The sequence below is a fragment of the Betta splendens genome, chromosome 24, assembly GCF_900634795.4.
Source record: "Betta splendens chromosome 24, fBetSpl5.4, whole genome shotgun sequence".
Taxonomy (NCBI): Eukaryota; Metazoa; Chordata; class Actinopteri; order Anabantiformes; family Osphronemidae; genus Betta; species Betta splendens.
In genome coordinates, this window is record NC_040901.2 from 11,029,029 (window position 1) to 11,039,705 (window position 10,677).

General features: G+C 50.8%; 1 protein-coding gene across 1 annotated transcript in view; it reads right to left on the reverse strand.

The window, feature by feature from the left end:
• fut8b (fucosyltransferase 8b (alpha (1,6) fucosyltransferase)) overlaps positions 1–10,380 on the reverse strand; it is a 49,140-nt gene extending 38,760 nt beyond the window's left edge. The window contains exon 1 of the mRNA XM_029141689.3: positions 10,225–10,380. The gene's annotated coding sequence lies outside the window, so the exon portion shown is untranslated. The remainder of the gene's footprint in view (positions 1–10,224) is intronic.
• Positions 10,381–10,677: the final 297 nt, after the last annotated feature.

Genomic DNA, 10,677 nt, shown 5'->3' on the forward strand with positions numbered 1-10,677 from the left:
CTGCAGGAAATGGGAGGAGATAAGCGACGTCAGTTACGTCAACGCCGGGAGAAACCAGGAGGAGGAATGCAAACACTCACAGGAAAAGAGAGGAGAATGTAGAGAACCGCTGATGAAACACATTCGAAATTAAACAATATATTGTGACACATTGCAAAACAGTAAAACTGTTAATGATGAATACCTGCAGACTCTTTGGGGAAAGTAGAAATGATGCACTGTACAATAAAATGTATTGGGAACGAAGGGAAAATAGAAGGATCGTTAATTTCCTGCTCTTTACTGTACAAGTATATTACGGCCTTTAGCTCAGTGAACAAATGGGGAGATTGGGATTCAATAGCGGAAAACTGCAACCTTCCTTTTAATTAACCGCTCAATTATCAAGCAGCTAATGGTTTGGTAAATACAAGGGGTTAATACATGAGCAAGCGAGATCAATCATCCGCTGTCGTTCCAATTTGGGCAGGACGAGTGTACGTCCGGTCTGGTCCGCTGGGCCGCGCCGCTCGATTCAGACCGGCCCAGTGTTCGCTGCTCGCTGGACGCACTGGGAGGTCATCTGCCATGAGGGAAGCGTGGGTTTATTCAGACGAGCTGTTTAAGACGTGCTGGGGTGTTAGTGGGCATGGGCCCAGCGAGGCGGACAACGCGCCAGTAGCTTTTCAGGAAGAAGCATGTGTCCAGAGTTGTGTTGGGTCACAGATGTCACCTGCTCCAGCAGCCTACCCCCCCCCCCCTTCCTCTAATTACCCCCACTGGTAAACAATCCCGCAGCGAAGGCCAACGCAGTGTAACAAACGGCGCGTGTTCACATTATTTAGCTTCACGAATAAAATTTAAATGATCGCAAGAGCCTCCCACGGTCCCTGGGATTAGAAAATGAGAAATGTTATCCGGAGCTCATGGCTATGTTGTGTTGCCGCGGCCTTGCCAAGTAGTGACACTGCAAGTTAAACTGATTTAAACGCTGCTGGCTCGTGGCTCGGTAGCCTTTAACACAGCAGATCAGGCCGGGGTAAAAAAAAAAAAAAAAAAAAAAGGCCCGGCGAAGGGAGAGCGAGCTGAAATACCGGCAGCCACCAGAAACGGTGCGAAGCCTCCGATCCACAAAGCAGATCAGATACGAGGCCGAGAGGCGGCGGATGTTTGTGTGCAGAAGCATATAGACGGTCGGCCATCGCTGGGAGACGGCCTGAAACTCCTTTTTGCATGGCTCGCCACTTGTTTGCTCAACAAGCCCAGAATGTTTTACCTCAGGAATCCACGTACACACACACACACACACACACACACACACACACACACACACACACACAACATGTGCCCACCCACACATCACTGACATTTCCTTTCAGAGCGTATTTAAATTACCACGCGTATTAGCAGAGCGCTGCCGAGACCCATTTTTATTATTCCCCCTAATCTAGAGTCCCCCGTCCTCCTACCACCCCCCTGGTGCCACTGGAAGCACACAAGTGGTTGCACCCAGTCTCAAGCCACAACAACTGCCACAACCCGGGGCAGGGGAGCATGGCACACACCTGCCTCCTCTTCTTGCCAACCAAAGTGTGACTCACCTCCCATAAGCCAGGCACGTCCGACACCACGCAAGTCATGTTTACTGAGCTACAGGCTCCTAACATTAATTAGCAGCATGGATTATTTGTTTACGATTTCAAAGTAGGATGCTTGAAATAACGATCTTAGTGTGTCGTGAAACCGGACCAGGACTTGCAGGCCACTTCTACGCCAGCATCCACCATCAAGTGCAAAATCATGGCTGCCCCAGTTCGAAAGCGCTGCTACTTCCTCCTTCCTCTGAACCATCCAAGGGCATGAAGAGTGTTTGCTCAAGTGCAAAGGCAGCGGCGTGAGTGCGGTGTGGAGGCCTGGCAAGCTCTAGCAGCCCGTGCTTCTAATCCCAGTTAAAACAAGCCCGGCAGGCGAGTCGACACAAAAGAGCTTGGTCCAGTGTTAGTGGAATTAAACCAAAGCCTCTCCTCTGTTGTTATGCTAATCCACGAGACAATGATTATCTGCAGGGCAACGTTGCCACGGTGATAAACATGGCTCAAGAGTGCCTCAATTAGGCCGCCAATTGCCAGAGGAGAGCAAAGACCGAGTAAGGAGGATGATGCCGCTCCAAAAAAAAAAAAAAGGACACAGAGCGGAAGGTTTTGTTATTTCACACGAGTGGACGGGTCAGGTTTCAAATGGAAGGGTAAGCTTAAAGATGGCTCCGGATCCGCGGTGCTTGACCTTGGCCGGGACCGACGCGCTCGGCGGTGTAAAGGCTTCTCCACACTCTGGAACAAGCACTTCCGAACGTGCAATTATGTCTCCGGCGCAGACAGGTTCTACTGCAGCGACTCCTGCACGGGGCAGCGACTCCACGCCTCTCCTCATGCTTTACATGTGCCAAACTGTGTTGTGGCCGTCGATTCAACCTCCAATGCACCAGTACAGCGGTTCGTGTTTTGTTTAAACACAGAGTCGGAGGAAGACCACAACTCCGCATTCATCTATAATAAGCCTTCAAACCAAAGCGAGGAGGCAAAGCTCTCGCCGGCTCTTTAAAGCTCCTCGCCGAGCTGATGTGCCTACTTCAATTCCTTTCTGTTGTCACAGGATCAAAGAATTGTAAAAAAATACTGTTTTCTGTTCCGAGAACAGCCTGTCACACAGCGACTTTACAGATGCATATTTGAAAACCTGGTAGTGTGTCTGGCGTCACACAAGTGTCTCCTTGATCCTCGTCAAAACTAGCTCAGGGCCACCAGCGCAGACAGACACGGCTCATCCTGTTGGTTCCTGATGCCGTCACCGCGTCCACGCCGCCCTGTCACACCTTCCACCAGGAAACATTTCCTGACTTTTAAACCATGCCATCAGTTTGTTGCGCCGGCTCTCCTCCCCCTCTGCTTCTGCCTGTCCCCAACGAGCAAAATGGGCCCTGGGATTGCTGTGTCATCTCATTGAGTCATATTAGGAGCTCTGCTATCTGACTGGCATGTTGTTATTGCTCCTAGACTACAGCTAAAACTGAGAAATGGCTCTGCCAAGTGGCTCCTTTAAAGCCCCTTCCTGCATTGATTGCGCTGGCGGTGAGAAGCACTAGGCTTGCAGTGGAGGGTGGAGCGGCGGCGACGGGAATAAAAGTGACTGCGTGCGCCGCAGCCTCCCTGCGGCTACAAATAGGCTCACGCTTGTGCGCCAAGGGTCCCGACGCGGGTGAAGTGCTGCCGCGCTCCCGGGAAGACTGGAGAGTGTCAACAAGTTCCTTTACGGATGCCGTACGTGGTGATTTGGTGAAGCAGCAGCTCCGAGGAGGTGGTCGGCAGTTAAGCACAGGTTGGATGTCTGGACAAGAGGTCCTCCAAGGTCCTTTCTCTTAAAGTCACCCAATGACTTTCACAAGTCAAGCAAAAGACGCCCTCATCATCTAGAGTTTAAAATCTTAATTTATAGACTTGCGCATATGAAGCAGCTAAACTGTATATACAGTAAGCTTCACTGAGACTTACTGTTGATAGGTCTATTCTAAGACACACTGTGTAGATGTCAAAGGGGAGCAGACGATGGACTGTGATTACTACACAAACCGTTCTGCTTACATAATGTTACAGGGAAGGAGACAGAGGCCACGTGTGACAGAGATAATGAGACTTCCACACAGCTCAATTTACCCTCAACGCCGCACTTCCTGTTCACAGAAGAATGCACAGCCTTTTCACTTCTGCTCCTATTTATTTCTGATGTGATGTGGAACTGAAAAATCAATGTCCCCCTGTTTGATGGAAAACACCTAGCAACCAATAAGGCCTTTGTTGTTTATAGAGTAATACATGTTACATTTCACAAGACATGCACATTAGTTGTATGAAATGACACTAGCCACTGGCTGCACTGTACACGGGCTCATAAAGCAATATCTATAAAGCTCAGCTTGCAGCACGAACATTAGAAATTCATTTTATTACTCAATCAATATCTGAAACATTGCGAATGAGACTTTTCTGGCTCACAGAACGTTTTAATACCCCAAAAAAAACCATTAGGCAACAAGAGCCTGAACATCGCTGAGAGGCCCACTGGGAGCTCTTAATGCAATCCTCCAAACAGGAAGCTCCTGTTGTTCAAAGTCAAACCGTGAGTTGCTGCAAGACAACGTGAAAAGACAGCAATTCATTTCTGACTATGATACAAACCAAGAATCAGAAAAAAAAACTTTTATCCCAGGGATGTTTTGTTAATAAAGGGTCCCTCCAGTGTTGGAAAAAACAAAGCTCCATTTTATTAGGTCTCTGGTTCAAGACTGAATGGAATAGACATCGGCAACATCCTTATTAAGCTAATTTTAATGCAACACAAAACTTAAGATGTGCTGTTTACAAATCAAGACACCTTGTTTAAATTCTAGTCCTTCCTTATAAATTACCACCCTGATTCTGCCGGTGTACTTAATAAACCACCTCCGCTCCAAAGGAGAACTGTGAGAAAGGAACAAAAGAGAATAATCCACTGATGTTGTTGTTGATAAAAAAATCATCAATAAGTGATGAACAATGCATTTCAGGACTATTTCTCTGCTTTGTTATTCTGGTATAATTACTATATTGTTGTGGCTTCTTTCCGTCAACACGCCCCGTTTGATTCGACTTCAGTGATTTCCCATATTTCCCAGAGTGCTTTTCAGCGAACCCCCCGATAAAAGGATTGACAAGCTAAATGAAACAAGATGTTCGAGTCTGTTGTTGGTTACAGACCTTTAAGCAAGGAAAATAGATTGCAGGCAACAGAATGGTACATTTAAGCCTGAAAACAGAAAACTCCTGTATGTACGTTGCAGCTTTAGAGGCGAAGTTAGGAACAAGCTGGCATCACCGACCTGATAACACTGCATTTATGCCAGTGGAATAACTGATAATCACAAATGTGAATACTTCTAATAGAGGAAATATGAAGGACTAGGAACAACATCAACCAATTAAAGGATTTCTATGCACATTTTAAGTTGGGTTTTTTCATTTAGGGATTTTTACAACTCGAGGACTTGGCTGACATTTTGTGCCCATTAGACCAGGTGACAGGAGTCCTGCAACAGAAATCCAATCAGGCCAATCCTCCATGAACCCTCACAATCCGCTCAGCTGCCACCCTACACCGCCGTCCAGCAGGAACACACATTGCACATGCCACATATACTTAACAATGAACTCTTTGATAGATATGGAGAGGAACACATGCACATTACCCACCTCACCTACGGTGAACTTGGCAGAGACGCTAATGCTTAGAGCTAAGCAGGACAACACTGAAGCCCTTGTAGCTCAGAGGGCTGCGCAGTGTGCCTGACCCTGCAGTCTGACCTTTCTATGGAGATCACAAAAATGAATGTACTCATATCAATAGAGCACCAATAAACACCCGCCCCCCCACTGCAAACAATCCCCTCCAGTAGCTAGACTGGCACCAGTGGCATAAATAGACCCCCACAAGGTAAAAGATAATGCAGGTCTTTCATCCTGGTCCAGGTCTGACTTCCCAGAAGCCTGGGGTTGAACCCTCTCTGGACCTGTGCGGGGGTCATATGCAGGCCATCCAGTACCGGCCAGTGGTGGATCAGGTACCACCGGCTAAATGGAGGACATTCAGTAATCCTCGTGTGTGAACGGAGCCACAGTGGCTGCTGGGAGTTAACGCTCCCAGTTGAAGACCGGACTAATATCCAGAAACCCGTGTGCAGAAGCAGGCCTGTCACACAACCCTTCTACCCGAGTGTGGGAAATGGACCCATTCTGTCAGATGAGCTCATGCTCTTGATTTTCGCATTCCTGTGCGTGTGTCTTTGTGGGCTTGCGCTTCCCGTGTTCTGGCTGCACAGCGAATCTGGACTATTGTCACCGTGATCCTAATGGCCAGCATCTGGCTCACTTTTTTATGTTTTAGGGTGAGGAGAGTGGGGGTGGAGGGGTTGGTGATCTGACTACTTGTGCCCGAAGCTGCGCAGCTGTCCCAATTACTACCTCTCTCTTCTCTCCTAATTTCCTCTCCGAGCCCATCTGCCTCTTCCACACTCCAAATATCTGTCCCATCCATCCACGGATGCCACTAGAGTGGGTTTGTACTTTCAGGAGGCTCCCAGTCTAAAAACAGCTCTTTAGGGACTGAAGTATGTTTAGATCCTGTTTCATGTTGGACACTGTGTGGGCTTAAGACCCAGACAGTCCAGTGGCATGTCAGGCAGATAAGAATTTTTAGCAGCAGCCCTGAATCCCTCCAGCATCTGATCCTGCTGTGATCCAGACCAGACCTGTGGACTCGGGGGGCTGACAGGGCTGCGTGATGAGCCACAGGCTCAGAGAAGCAGTGGATTTGCGGGTAGGTGGTTGGTTGACAGGCCGAGGGGGGGCTGGCGCTCGGTGTCCCAAAGCGAGTCCTACAGCAACTTCTGATGAGCTAAAAATTCTCAGCGTGTGTCATACCCATGTGAATCCAGTTCCTCATACAGAAGAGGCACCACAGTCTTACGGCACTGTTCACAGAAACAGTGAAACGTACATAGACTAAGTGGGGATACATACAGTAGTAATATTAATGAGTTATTTGACTAATAACTATTAAAAATGAAGAAACTTATTTTAATCTTGTGTATAAATGAAAAGGGAAAACAGAAGGAAGTGAATTTCATTGTGAGGGGAGCATTCCTATTTCTGGACACTTCCCGACTCCGGCTGCTGCAGCAATAAGTCCCTGTGAAGCAACGAGTAAACGCGAGTGTGCTCGCGCACACACACAGACACACAACCTTTGTAGTGTGAGTGCGCTGCAGGCTGGAAGCCTCCCTGCAGGGTTGAGCTGAGCCGGAGCAGCACTGTCCATGAGGGGAGGCCGGGTCAGGATCTCTGACTGGTCTCAGCGACGGGGACAGCGTCCACTCACAGCCAACCCTCGACCCAAACCCAGCACACATTCACAACATCCTCCAAACAGCTGTGGCTGAAGCCTTATGTAATCTAGATCCAGACCAGCACAAATCCAATCTGATGCCACGCGGCCGGGCTCCCGCTGCGGCCGTCTGACTCGATTGCTTTTGAGAACTGCCTTGCACCGCGTCCTTCCACATCCGGCTGAATGAGACAGGTACACAAGCAGCGAGACATTCAGACAGGCAGACAGCAGGGCAGGCCTGCCGGGGCCTTTTGCCTCCTCCGCCGCTGAAGAATGCGATCGGCGTGGACGCAGCCGGCAGCCTCGCAGCCCGGCCCCGCTTTTCTCCATGGAAACCTGTCCCACAGTCGCCCTGTGATTGGCTCGCGTGATCACTAGACAGACACTCTGTCTTACAATACAGATAATAATGGCCCTCCAGCAGGATGAGAGCAGGAGGAGAGTGATGGCGGAAATGTCTTCTTCCTACAGATTCTGCCCTTTAGAGCGGCTGCATTCTGCACGCTTGGGCGGAACTAGCAACTGCAGGTTGCCGCGCGCGGCGTGTCAATTAGCCCCGCGGTCCCCACACTACGCCTACAGCGCGTTAACGTCCTCTATATGCTCATGAAAGCGTCTTCACATGCAGCGTGTTTACGGGTGGCCTCACGAGCCTGGAGGAGTCGTCGCCGAACGCACAGGGGCCACGTGCACGCGGCAAAACGCCTGCGACCGCGTCTTGTTACATGCTAACAAGTGGCAGAACGCGCGTGTCCTTGTTTCTATTTAGGACAAGTTTATTCTCCTTTCCTCAAAGCAGGAACAACAAAAGGCGAAAGGCTTCTTTTTCGGTGGCTTCTGCTCTATTTACACTACACTGTCTGGATTTCGGGAGCAGAAACACTCTGCGCAGAGATTAGCCACGCCAACAAAACAATGCTAGCGGATGAGCCTTCCTCTCTTTGTGGCATTGTTGCCATGGCGGCTCGCTGCTAGCGACGCCGCCGCGCGTAGCTCCTTCACTTCAACGTCCTTTGTGTTTGCAGCACGAGGCCCCAAACCGGGAGCGTGTCTTCAAAACGTGTTGTTTGTTTCCACCGTAGCTCTATTCAGCGCGCTCTCCTCAGCCGTTTGACGTTTTCAAGAAAAAAAAAAAAAGGATATATCTGGGACAACAGGGTGCAAAGAGGGAATGTATACACAGCACACTGAAGCCAATATCAAGCATTATACACACACTGTACACTGAGCCAAAACACTGTGATGCTTGAAATTAGAATGGCTTTTCATGCAAACAGAGGCACTTGCTGTGCAGGTGACAGGTGGTTATTGCAGACAGAACTGAAATGAAAAACAAACCCAACTGCTATTTTAAATAAAACTCGCGCTCGGCGGCGGCTCGCTGTGCTAAACCAGAAAGGAGAGGAACGGGCATCGCCACGTGACAAACGCGCTGTGTTAAATACAGATACGAGCGTAAAACGAGTCACCGCCCATTTATGCTCACCGCACCATATCTAAGCTCTTTGGCAGAACAACACTAATACGTTTAATGAAGTCATTAGTCCAGAAATGAAGACAGACAGCAGCATGGGGTATAGAAGGTGAGAGCACAGGGCAGCGCGGAGGGGGGGGGTCAGGAAGGGGGAGGCGAGAAAATGGATAAGCTGTAGCTCCTGTGTGTGTGTGTGTGTGTGTGTGTGTGTGTGTGTGTGTGTGTGTGCCTCTAGGAAGCACCGACTCCTCTATTATAGATGCTGTATCATGTTTTACAGTAGCTACACGCTAGCAAATGCAACATATGTCCACTGCAATCAAGTCACCGAGCAGGAAAACGCCCGTCTCCGGCGCGTTCCCGTGACGACAACCTGCCGAGTGCCGCGAATCTCCAGGCTGAGTGTTATCACCGCTGTTTGATTTAAGCACTTCATCAAAAATTACGCAGCCTGGGATGAACTGGCCTAATGTAATTATTTGCACTTGGCAGGTACAAATGAGTCCACCCATGGCCGTGCCGGGCCACTCCAAAAGAACCCGGCCACGGCCAGATGAAAGCAAAGTGTTGCCAAAGAATGAGTCACTTTGCTTTATATTAAATAAGTGGAGTGTGAGCTTATGTTATAAAGCAGCTCAGATTTGAATGGACATCTATCTAAACCCCCCCACACCACCACCATTACCCACACTGCTCTTACTGCAATGTATGTGACTCTTCATTTATTCATGAGCGGACCGAGGCTACTAACTCAATCAATCAGCTTCCAGTTACCAAGGCTGGCTTTATTAGATAGCATTAATGATGCATCAGTTGTCCATAGGTGTTGAGTTTCTCCCTCGTCAGCAACTACAGCTCAAACGGCACAATGGGCCGTGGCGACTGTGTTCCTCCAGAACCTGAAGAGCTCATCTGTTGTCAGAGGACACTCTTAGAGAATTTACTGTAAACAGTGGCATCATCTGGAGCCAGGACGCTCCAACTCCAGCTCCCGCATCCCCATGAGGGCACGCGCACCGTGTGGAGGTCGCCCCTGCTGGTGCCCGGACCCACAGCCCCACCGGTTGTGACACCAGCACCGGCGGGTGCTGCCATCTCTATTATCCTCAGCCTCCCGAAGCCGCCCGCGGGGAGACGACGGGGAGCAGATACCGCCCTGCCGGTTCCCTCCGACCGCCCCGCTGCGCTGAAGCGTGGCCTGATTCGAGCCGGGCCCTGCTCACGCACGAACCACACCTCCGGACGTCGAAAACAAACGCACGCCCGGGCTGCGGAGCTGCACGCGCTGATGCTCAGCCAGCGCTTTGTCTGCCCGAGCGCGAGAGCACCGCGGCTCCGGGATGCGCACGCCGGTCCGGCGCGCCGCCGCGTCGTGGATGTGCACGGGTGGAGGTCAAACGCTGGAGCTAGCTTACGGCTACACGCTCCTAGCGCCGCCGACGCCGCTAGCTCCAACGCGGCAGCCGCGCTGCAGCGCTCCCGCGGCCGCTCGTCCGCGCGACGCCGTCCCGGGCACGGCTGACAGGTTGCGGGCCAGCTGCCCGGGACGCCGCGGTGATCGTTGTGGACATGCCCCCGACAAAGCGGGACGCCGGGGGCCGTGGGGCGAATGCGACGCGCTCGGATGCGAGCGGAGCGTGGAGCAGACGCCCGGACCACATATCGCAGCCCGGAGCGACCGCTGTGTGGCCGCCGTGATCCCCGGCAGCGACGCATCAACAGGCCGGGACGAGCGGAGCGCTGCCGCCGCCGCTGCTGCGTTTCCGCCATGCACAAAGAGCGCGTTAAAGCCTCACCTTGACGGGATACACCGGCTCCCAGTGGCATCCGAGCGGGGCTGCGGAGGCTGGGTCTGACGCAGCGGCACCCGCGATTCGTCGCTCCAGAAAAGTGTGTGGAAACGCTGCGACGGAAACAGGAACTGGGGGAGACGGGCTCTCTGAATACGGCAGTCGATGCTGCTCTGTGGGGCTCCGTTGGACGGCCGGTGTCAACGGCGCGGAGAGAGAGCGGAACCTCATGTCCGACCGCGTTGCTTTCAAAATAAAAGCCCCTCAGTCACGACTTGTCCCCTAAGTCTAGAGTTCGGTGGGACCTGGCTCCAGGTAGTTTATGATTCTTTGGGCGTTTTTATACATCTAGTAATATACAAAGACAGGATAAATTAAACAAGGTAAATGTTGTTTTCCGTATTTTTATTAAATACTATAATACTCATTTTCTAATATAGCCTACATGTTGACGAGTCA